Genomic DNA, 12,500 nt, shown 5'->3' with positions numbered 1-12,500 from the left:
GTGTGTGTTGCTATCCTCTCAATATGGGCCAACATGCTTCCAGCACCTTGTTGAATCAATGCCACGAAGAATTAAGGCAGTTCTGAAGGGCGAAAGGGGGTCAAACACAGTCTTAGTAGGGCGTTCCTAATAATCCTTTAGGTGAGTGTACATATGACATTATACCTACTTTTTGAGTTGGAAAAAAAAGCCGAAATGATGAATTATTTTGACTAATTAACATCAGACGATGTGGTACATGTCAAAGTTTGGTCAGGAATGCGATAAAATTGAATAAAACACAAGTTTACCAACAAGGAAACAACGCGGTATCTAGGTGCCATGCATGCATCAGTGTGATTTCTTTTGGGCAATTTGGTTGAAAGGGAACCCCCAAAAACGTTAAAAATGGGTCAACTTTGAGCCGAGGGACAACAGAAGGATTACATTCCTCCTCCTTCCCTCCTCCCTGTCTGCTTCACCGACAGCTGCTTAATGCCTGACCCTCGTTAACGGTGCACAGTCGCCGTCCTCCCCGCCAAAATAAAAGCTCGAGGCTCTGACTCACGCGTCTGCAAAGCCACCGCCACACGGCTTCCCACGGCCCCGGTATGACAGCGGCGGCTAATAGCCTTCATCTACTCCGCAGAAGGAGCGATTTTCTCATTTAACCTTCGCTAATCCCTGTTTGGACATGCCTCTGCTTTCTCTGGTGAGCCCTGTTCGGACTGGATCAGTGTCACAGGGAGGTGAACTGTGTAAGCACTATTTATTTAATTATTTCTTGAAAGATTTCTGGTACAGGATATACAATCCTCTATTCCAGACCCTAAAAACACAAGAAAAATATACACAGTACAGGTCAAAAGTTTGGACACACCTTCTCATTCAATGCGTTTCCTTTTTATTTTCATGACTATTTACATTGTAGATTCTCACTGAAGGCATCAAAACTATGAATGAACACATATGGAATTATGTACTTAACAAAAAAGTGTGAAATAACTGAAAACATGTCTTATATTTTAGATTCTTCAAAGTAGCCACCCTTTATTAATAAGGGGAAAAACTTCCACTAATGAACCCTGACAAAGCACACCTGTGAAGGTAAAACCATTTCAGGTGACTACCTCATGAAGCTCATTGAGAACAACCAAAGGGTTTGCAGAGTTATCAAAAAAAGCAAAGGGTGGCTACTTTGAGGAATCTAAAATATAAGACATGTTTTCGAGTTATTTCACACTTTGTTGTTAAGTACATAATTCCATATGTGTTCATTCATAGTTTTGATGCCTTCAGTGAGAATCTACAATGTAAATAGTCATGAAAATAAAAAGGAAACGATCGAATAAGAAGGTGTGTCCAAACTTTTTGGTCGACTGTACTATATATATATATATATATACACTATATATACATAAATACATAAATACTTATATATACATAAATATAAATATATATATATATATATATATATATATATATATATATATACACTATATATACATAAATACATAAATACTTATATATACATAAATATAAATATATATATATATATATATATATATATATATATATATATAAGTTCACATTTTAACATTTTACAAAACACATTCATTTCATAATTGAAGTTTTCTAACAAATCATAAATAAATTTCATAAATAAATTACATAAGTTACTATATATCAGAAGGGGAACACACCACATCTTCTGGAAGCTCATTCCATGACTTTACAGCACGTAGTGTAAAAAAAGTTATTTCTCTTTTCAGACAGGCATGATCTAGGGTGGAGTCTTAAAGAATTCCCTCGTGTTTCGTACCAACTGTTCCAAAACTGAAAGATTTGATTTAGGTTCAAGTGATACATCGTGTGTTCCCCGTACGAGCTGCATCGTCTTAGCGTAAGTCCGCCTTGTTGATAGTTTTTACAGACTGTGCAGGAGCTCCAGCCTGTTCTACCTTCCTGGGAGAAGAAAATATTTCAAAATAAGAGAATAAAACTGAGCAGTAAAGTCAGGCTTGGAAGCCAGTTCAAGAGTAACTCTCGCCAAAATGCAACCCAGGGGCATTTTGTCAATGGACCCGGGTCAGACTTTTTCGTTTTAAAAAGCTTATTTAGGACGGAAGCGCCACTTTTAAGATTGACCGTGTTTTCGTTTTTTTGGGTGAAATGGCCTTTTGAATGGGAGTGGTAGGGGCACTGCTGTTTTTAAACCAATAAGAAGGCTCGACACAACATGAGACTTTGCTCCAAGTATCACCAGGGTGATCCCATACTGTGATCATACTGTGATCCCATGCTGTGATCATACTGCGATCATACTGTGATCCCATACTGTGATCATACTGTGATCATACTGTGATCATACTGTGATCATACTGTGATCTCATACTGTGATCATACTGTGATCTCATACTGTGATCCCATACTGTGATCTCATACTGTGATCATACTGTGATCATACTGTGATCATACTGCGATCATACTGTGATCTCATACTGTGATCATACTGTGATCTCATACTGTGATCATACTGTGATCTCATACTGTGATCTCATACTGTGATCTCATACTGTGATCATACTGTGATCATACTGTGATCATACTGCGATCATACTGTGATCATACTGTGATCATACTGTGATCTCATACTGTGATCATACTGTGATCATACTGTGATCTCATACTGTGATCTCATACTGTGATCATACTGCGATCATAGCATGATCTCGTACCATGATCCCATACTGTGATCATACTGTGATCATACTGTGATCATACTGTGATCTCATACTGTGATCCCATACTGTGATCTCATACTGTGATCATACTGTGATCATAGCATGATCTCATACCATGATCCCATACTGTGATCATACTGTGATCTCATACTGTGATCTCATACCATGATCTCATACTGTGATCTCATACTGTGATCTCATACCGTGATCTCATACTGTGATCCCATACTGTGATCTCATACTGTGATTCCATACCATGATCTCATACTGTGATCTCATACTGTGATCTCATACCGTGATCTCATACTGTGATCTCATACTGTGATTCCATACCATGATCTCATACTGTGATCTCATACTGTGATCTCATACCGTGATCTCATACCGTGATCTCATACTGTGATCTCATACCGTGATCACATACTGTGATCTCATACTGTGATCTCATACCGTGATCTCATACCATGATCTCATACTGTGATCCCATACTATGATCCCATACCGTGATCCCATACCGTGATCTCATACTGTGATCTCATTCTGTGATCATACCATGATCTCATACCATGATCTCATACTGTGATCTCATACAGTGATCTCATACCGTGATCTCATACCGTGATCTCATACTGTGATTGATAGGTTGGATATTTCAGCCTACATGTTTCAAATGTATTTTATATCTTGTATGTAGTGTACCACACAAGAAGGTTAGTCTGGGGACAACCTTCACCCACAAGAATGTGTAAATCTATTATGAGTTTGGGTACAACTTTCACACAGAGGAATTGGAGCCAGGAATGTGGGAATCTATTAGGAGCATCGGCCATAAAAGGTGTAGTTTAAGAGTAAAACTTGTGCGCTGAAATAGATGTCTCCTGCTGTGTAAGCACAAAAAGAGTTTAAAAGGTATTCACTATGATGTACATGTTGGTCATCCTTGGGCAGACGTGTCTGTATGCTCATGGTTGTCCCAGTGTCATGAAAGTTTGTTCACTGTTTGAATAAAGCTGCACTTGATTTGTAATCATCGGACTGGTCGTCATCTCTGAGGTCTCCCTATATCATTTCTGAATCATCACCCGATATCATTTGGCGTCACTGAACATGTGCAGATTCAGCGAAAGGTGAGTAAATGTCTATTCTTGTTGAATGGAATTTGCTCCCTTTTGTTGCATATCTGTAAAAGAACCGGGTACGGGAATTGAAATGAGGGAGACATGATTTGGCTGTGAAATTATTAATTGGGTTATACTAAAATGGATGAAATTCTAAAATGTTTAAATGGTGTTTGAATTGTTGAAGCTGTTGCCATAATCAAATCTAACCTGTGACAAAGTGTTGCGCAACACGATTAGATAGATTGTGTGTGAGGTTATTTGAATATTCGGGTCGCTTTTAGCTGACAGTGGTAAGACCAACGTATGGTGAAGCGTTGAGGGACAGAGACGTATCTGTTATTTTCTTGTGATTCATATAGGGATGAAAGAAGCCCTGGTGTGTTTGTGGCCCAACTATTACCGATGTCCCATGGTGGGTGACATTGATTGGTGCGTGATTTTGGTGCGGACTTCTCTGTGTGATTGATGCTTCGTTTGGGAAGAGGTTCAGTACACAGAGTCGAAATGAATGTGATGACTGATTGTGACGCATAAGGCGTAAGAGAAGATTTGACTGGTTCAAAGCTAGTTATTTTGGCGTGCCCTGTAGACAGTTGGTGACGAAGACAGGGGGAGTTCGGGTGAATGTTTAGTTAGTTACACAGGAGAAAAAGAGGAAGTTAGGAGTTGAATTTGATTAGGGACATAGCCGGTAAACAATTCAAAACTGACCATTATCCACTCCAGTTTCGAATCAAGTGCTGCGTATTTGTTGTGAGTTTTTGTCTTGTGTTGCTTTACGTGTTTTTGTCCTGGTTTGCTTTATATGTTTTGTGTATCTGCAATTTAATTTTTTTAATTTATGGGTCAAAATCATAGTAAATTATCTTGTCAAGCGTTAACATTACAAAGAAATGAAAAATAAATAAATAAATGAAAAAAAGGAAATAAATGAAACAAGAGGGAATAAGGAAATAAGGATTAGGACGCCGTTAATGGGGAATTAAAGCCCTCAAGGAGGCAATTTTTAGAATGGGCCGCTAAGTCCTGGGAAGTCACTAGGTGAATTTTTGGGTCCGCTCCAGGAACTGAGAGGTTCCAGGACGCTGGGAGTTTGTAGAATAAAATTCAATGGTAAGTTACCAATCGATTCATAGGTTGACAAATTTATGTCCGAAGTAACCTCTCATTGAAATCTACACTTCAAAGGTAGCAGAAATTTAGGAAAAAGTAATATAAGGAAAAAGGGAACGGCGGAAAAGCATGCTTCTAGGAACTGAATGAATGAATGAAGATAATTTAGTGTTGAAAGCTGTTTCAAGCTGAAATGATGTTGACTTTGTGTGTGTGGTAATGTCATTGCAGCCTGCACTGAGAAAGACTTCATTTTAAGACTTAGACTTGAGCGCAGCTCAAATAAAGTGTTCTGTTTGTAAAAGTGGTGGTTGCTCGACTATGAAACTATGTGATTGAGATCTATTAAATGTATAAATTAAAGTTATGTTGACAGATAAAAAATAAAAAAAAGAGAGAAAAATGTCATAAAACACCTAGAGAAATGGCATAAGAATTCAAAATTTCCTTCCAATTTGGAAGCCTTCACTATACTTGCTTTTGAAGTATACGAAAAAAATTGGGAAAAAGTTGAGGAAAAAAGTAGGATAAACAAGGTTCAGGCCTGAGAGAAGAAAATAAAAAATAAAATAAAAAGGGAAGAAAAGAAAAAGAGATTAACAGCTGGCATGTGTGATTTGTGTCTGGAACCTTGATACTAGTGACTGATCATCCTGGAAGAAACAATTCCAGCCTCTACCTCCATTGACAATTAGAGACGAGAGGACTAAGATGTTGGGTTCCAGGACATCACCTTGGCCATCCTAAAGGAGTTTGACCACTTGTTTTGAGTAGTGAGGAATCTAAAATGATTTTACTTTGAATAAAATGATTCTAGATTTGATCATTGTGTAGGGTTCTGAATTTTGCTATGGTTCCCCGCTGTCACATATGGTCACGTCGTTGTGCCAAAGTAATGGGTGACATTTGTGAAGGTGGGAAACAGAACGAATAAATCTGATTTCTGTGAAGAAACAGAGCGACTTAATCCAATTCTGATGAAACAGCAGATTGACCTGGTTTGGAGGTTATTTTATGAAAACTAAGAATGGTGATGTTGCTGTGAAACCATTGAGAATAAGTATAAATAAGATTTGAGTTTGAGAAGAATTACATAATTTAACAGCTTTATCGACTAGAGAGAGCTAAATGTATGACTTTTGAGTTAGGATAATGCAGTTCATATTAGTTACTTTTGTTGGTACAGAGATCATACTGAAGTATTTGGGATACAATCTAAGTAGGGTAAACATTTAGATAAAGAATAGTAAAACTGCTAACTGCTACTGCCAAGCACTAAAACTTAGATACAAAAAAGGACAAATTATGTAATTTTCAGGAATGACTCATTTTGATTTCAAAAACTAAAAAGACAGTACCAGAGTTTTGTCAAATGCTTTCGAGGTTATTGTGATCTGACATATCATTGTTAAAGACAAATTAAGGATTGTGTAAAACAAATAATCAAAATTGGGTTTTAGTTAGTATATAGGCTTACAAGTCCAGTTGAAATGATTAGCTGCTTAATTACTTAGTTGGTTGACTTTCCTGCATTGTTACTTTTGATACTTTAAGTACATATTTTTTTATTATGTTTTTTTTGTTTTTTTTTTACTTAGGTGATATTTTTGTTGCAACATTTTGAATCAATGTCATAGGTTACAACGCTAGAAAGAGAATCAAGAGAACTACAATGAGTAAAGTACAAATAATGCTTCTGGAGGAGTTGTGTTTTGTGTTTATTCAGGGCCTCGATGTGTCAGAGCGCGGGCCGTCTCACTTCCCCATGCTGCAGGACCAGTAAAAGCTGGACCAGGATCATGAATCCTGGGCTGTGTATTCTATTCCATTCTGTGGGCAACATGGGCCCCCTCCATTAGACACCTGCACCAGAAACACATCTGGTGTTACAAAACAAGCTGAGAGGGGAGAGAGGCCGGGATTTTCAACTGCCCATGGTGGAAATGGACACCGAGATGGTTTTCGAGGTATGATCAGCGACTGACATTAAGGAAGTAATGTGCACTCATGTTCGAAAGTACTTTGGTGAAACATTCAACAGATGAACTGGAGTTGCAGTTCAGTGCCGAGACTGAAAAGCAGGAATGTGACAATGCAAGAGGCCAGGGTGGAGATGACCCTGAGGTCTCCATCACGCATATCAATAGACTCTGTCTAAAGGGAGAACAGATGAACAGCCGGCAGATGGACTGAGAAGTGAGGGGGAGAGAGACTGGATTTTGCTCTGACCCAGCGACGTGAGGAGGTACTGCACTGACAAGTACACATTTTGGAAACACACATACTCTAAAGAAGTAATTATTTTGAAATAAGGTTATTACATAGGTAAACACATAGGTAAACACACCTATATGAAGGGTTAAGAGATGTCTCGATATCAAGCAACTTGGTAGGGAAAAATTACATTTTGTCTGTACGTGGTGATATACATTCTGTCAAATTTGTATTTCCGGTGACAGCTTCGTCCAAGATTAGTGCTACATATGTTAAATGGAAATCAGTTCATCACAGCCAATTGAGTATCAAAATTAGTATCTTTTGTAACATACATAGAGGTTTAGAAATCTGACGTGAAGGTCACTATTCTGCATAAGCTGAAAAGTGGTGTTACTGTAACTGTTAGAGGGTAAAACAACTTATACTGACTCCAGAGCGGAGCTATGCAATTCATTGAATTTTTAATAGTGATTACGATTTTGGCTTATTGATTAAAAGAGGTAAAATCTGAAGAGTTTAAGATAATTTTCATATTTCAAAATGTTTACAATTTCAAGTAGTTGAAATGGTTATTTGAGTTGAATAATTGCAATATCGGTCCAAATTTTAATGCATTGGGAAATTGGGATTGACTAAAATATGCATGGGTCTATTTTATAAGATAGTAGATTGCTGAGTGTCATGTTACTGTTAAGCATCTATCTAGTTTATATAGTAATGTTAAACAGATGAGGTTTAAAGAGGAGGGGTGTTGGACATTAGGATGACATCACTCCACTCAATGACAAAAAACGCAATGTATATTACTTCCTTTAAGAACAAATGCGACAAGGGCATTTTACATAAATAGTATTAATATTACTTTTATTGATTTCGGATAAGTAAGAATGACTGTTGAATACAAGTCACCTACTGACGGGGTAATTGTAGGAGAGCTCAAGTGTTTTTCTATAGTAGAATTAATTCCAACAACGGAGTTTTGTAACTCTGGAAATGTTTTTTTCTTCCAAATGTTAATCATGTGCATTTCCAATCAGCTCATCGACGGAGACACAGGTCTGCGTCTTCTACATTGTATGATACTTCCACATCAAGTGATGATGAGGGTCCATGGGACAAGTGGATTAAAAGATGTGAATAAAAATTCAATGTAACAAGGTTAAGAACATGTAGGAAATGATGGAGGAACTATGCTATCATGACAAAGAATAATGTGATCGCCCCAAAGATTCGGCTGGCAGCAATTTAATGAGGGGATCGCAGAGGAATTTTGTCCTGGTAAAGAAACAGCCACCAGGTTTTCGCCTCTGCCATGATTAGCATTGTTAATGTTTCATGTAAGTGATGTATTGTTACATATCACATTGTTGTACTGTACCTCAACTAGGATAAAAAAAGGGAGGATTGATAGGTTGGATATTTCAGCCTACATGTTTCAAATGTATTTGATATCTTGTATGTAGTGTACCACACAAGAAGGTTAGTCTGGGGACAACCTTCACCCACAAGAATGTGTAAATCTATTATGAGTTTGGGTACAACTTTCACACAGAGGAATTGGAGCCAGGAATGTGGGAATCTATTAGGAGCATCGGCCATAAAAGGTGTAGTTTAAGAGTAAAACGTGTGCACTGAAATAGATGTCTCGTGCTGTGTAAGCACAAAAAGAGTTTAAAAGGTATTCACTATGATGTACATGTTGGTTATCCTTGGGCAGACGTGTCTGTATGCTCATGGTTGTCCCAGTGTCATGAAAGTTTGTTCACTGTTTGAATAAAGCTGCACTTGATTTGTAATCATCGGACTGGTCGTCATCTCTGAGATCTCCCTACATCATTTCTGAATAATCACCCGATATCAGTGATCTCATACCGTGATCTCATACCGTGATCTCATACTGTGATCTCATAGTGATCCCATACTATGATCCCATACAGTGATCCCATACCGTGATCTCATACTGTGATCTCATACCATGATCTCATACTGTGATCTCATACTGTGATTCCATACCATGATCCCATACCGTGATCTCATACCGTGATCTCATACTGTGATCCCATACTGTGATCATACTGTGATCATACTGTGATTTCATACTGTGATCTCATACTGTGATCATACTGTGATCTCATACTGTGATCTCATACTGTGATCCCATACCATGATCCCATACTGTGATCCCATACTGTGATCTCATACTGTGATCATACCATGATCTCATACTGTGATCCCATACTGTGATCATACCATGATCTCATACTGTGATCTCATACTGTGATCATACCATGATCTCATACTGTGATCCCATACCGTGATCTCATACCGTGATCTCATACCATGATCCCATACTGTGATCATACTGTGATCTCATACTGTGATCTCATACTGTGATCTCATACTGTGATCTCATACTGTGATCTCATACTGTGATCTCATACTGTGATCCCATACTGTGATCCCATACCGTGATCCCATACTGTGATCTCATACCGTGATCCCATACTGTGATCTCATACTGTGATCTCATACTGTGATCTCATACTGTGATCTCATACTGTGATCTCATACTGTGATCCCATACTGTGATCCCATACCGTGATCTCAACCTTCCCATATGTCTCAATATCTCATACGTTCCATACTGACATACGGATCTCATACGTGATATACTGTACAACGTATCTCACCGTGATCTCTGCGTATCCCCGTGATCTCATACGTATCTCATACGTGATCCCATACGTGATCCCATACGTGATCTCATACCATGATCCCATACTGTGATCATATGTGATCTCATATTGATCATACTGTGATCTCATACTGTGATCTCATACTGTGATCCCATACTGTGATCCCATACCGTGATCTCATACTGTGATCTCATACCGTGATCTCATACCGTGATCTCATACCATGATCTCATACCGTGATCTCATACTGTGATCTCATTCTGTGATCATACCATGATCTCATACTGTGATCTCATACCGTAATCTCATACTGTGATCTCATACTGCGATCTCATACTGTGATCATACCATGATCTCATACTGTGATCTCATACCGTGATCTCATACCATGATCTCATACCATGATCTCATACTGTGATCCCATACCGTGATCTCATACTGTGATCTCATTCTGTGATCATACTGATCTCATACGTTCTTATGTATCTATTCATGATCTCATACTGTGATCTCATAGTCATACCGTGTCTGACATCTGTCTCATAGTGATCCATACTATGCCATGCCTGTCTCAAGTTAGTCTCATATGATCCATACTGTGATCTCATACGATCTCATATGTGTCTCATACTGATCTCATACGTGATCTCATACCGTGATCCATACTGTGATCATGCGATCACATAGTATATACCGTGATCTCATCGTGATCATATGATCTCATACGTGATCTATACGTGATCTCATACCTGATCATACTGTGATCCCATACCGTGATCTCATACCATGATCCTACGTGATCATACGTGATCTCTATACTGTGATCTCATACCATGATCTATACGTGATCTCATGTGATCTCATCATTCGTTTTATTTCATGTTCTTGTGAATATTGATCATATGATCTCATTACCATACGTGATCCATACGTGATCTCATACTGTGATCTCATACTGTGATCTCATACCGTGATCTCATACTGTGATCTCATAGTGATCTCATACTGTGATCCCATACTATGATCCCATACCGTGATCTCATACCGTGATCTCATACCGTGATCTCATACCGTGATCTCATACCGTGATCTCATACTGTGATCTCATACCGTGATCTCATACTGTGATCTCATACCGTGATCTCATACCGTAATCTCATACCGTGATCTCATACTTGTCCAGAACTTTGTTCCTCTTCATGTAGAAATTAGTTTTTTCTACCAAAAATGTGACATTGTGTTTCCTTCTCTGGACCTGATCTCTCCTTCCTTCTACTGTCCTTCTACTTTTTTACAAGTTTCTCTCTTTCTTCTTCTCATGTCTCTGTTTTTGAAGTTTTTAATACTATTTTGACCTCTTCTTGCCTTCCTTCCTCCCTTCTTTCTACCATCTTTTTCCAAGTTTATCTCTGTTTTTTTGTCTTTCTTACAGTTTTTGTCTCTTTTTCCAATCAGCATTTAAAAGTTTGTTTTCCAGTTCCAAGGCTGTAGTTTAGTAGCTCTATCTCTGACAGCGCTGTACTCTTCCTCTTTATATTCACTTTGTTTTCTACTCAAAATGACCAGTGCTGGTCAGGGGGGGTACCTGGGGTAAAGAGACAGCTCAGAAGGGGGACATTACTGGAGAACGTCTGAGGACCAGTGCTGTAGGGGGTCCCTGATCCATCTTTCCTTTAGTTAAGGGGTCCTTGGCTTATACATGGTTGAAGACCCCTGGTTTAAGCAGGACTCAGTTTGCCTGTTTCCTCGTCGCCTCCAGCTTGTTTGTGTGTGTGTGTGTTTGTGTGTTTGTGTGTTATTGTGTTGTTATGTGTGTTTTATTGTGTGTGTATAGAGTGTGTTTGTGTGTGTTTTGTTATTGTTATATTATGGTTGTGTGTGTTATTGTGTGTTGTTTGTGTTGTGTGTGTGTGTGTGTGTGTGTGTGTTTTTGTATTGTGTGTGTGTGTGTTTGTTTGTGTTATTAGTGTTGTTTGTGTGTGTGTGTGTTTTGTTTTTGTGTTTATGTTTATATTGTTTTGTGTGTCTATGTGTTTGTATGGGTGTGCATATGTGTGTGTTGTTTATGTTATGTTGTGTATGTGTGTTGGTGTATTTATGTGTGTGTGTGTGTGTGTGTGTGTGTGTGTGTGTGTCTGTTTGTGTGTGTGTAAGTGTGTTTGTGTTGTCTATATGTATATGTGTGTGTGTGTGTCTATGTGTAAATGTGTTTTTTGTGTGTGTTTGTTTGTGTGTATGTGTGTTTTTATTATTGTGTTTGTTTGTGTGTGTGTTTATGTTGTTTGTTGTTATTTTGTGTGTTTGTGTGTGTGTCTATGTGTTTTTATGTTTATTTGTGTTGTGTATGTTTGTGTATGTGTTGTGTATATGTGTGTGTGTGTATGTATTTATATGTGTATGTGTATGTATGTGTGTGTGTGTGTATGTGTGTGTGTGTTATGTGTGTGTGTGTGTGTGTGTCTGTTTGTGTGTGTATGTGTGTGTATGTGTGTGTGTGTAAGTGTGTTTGTGTGTGTCTATGTGTAAGTGTGTGTGTGTGTATGTATTTGTAGTGTGTGTTTTTGTGTGTATGTGTAAGTGTGTGTGTGTGTGTGTGTGTGTTTGTGTGTGTCTATGTGTAAGTGTGTGTG

The sequence above is a fragment of the Perca fluviatilis genome, chromosome 14, assembly GCF_010015445.1.
Source record: "Perca fluviatilis chromosome 14, GENO_Pfluv_1.0, whole genome shotgun sequence".
In the NCBI taxonomy this organism is placed as follows: domain Eukaryota; kingdom Metazoa; phylum Chordata; class Actinopteri; order Perciformes; family Percidae; genus Perca; species Perca fluviatilis.
This window is presented reverse-complemented; position numbering follows the sequence as displayed.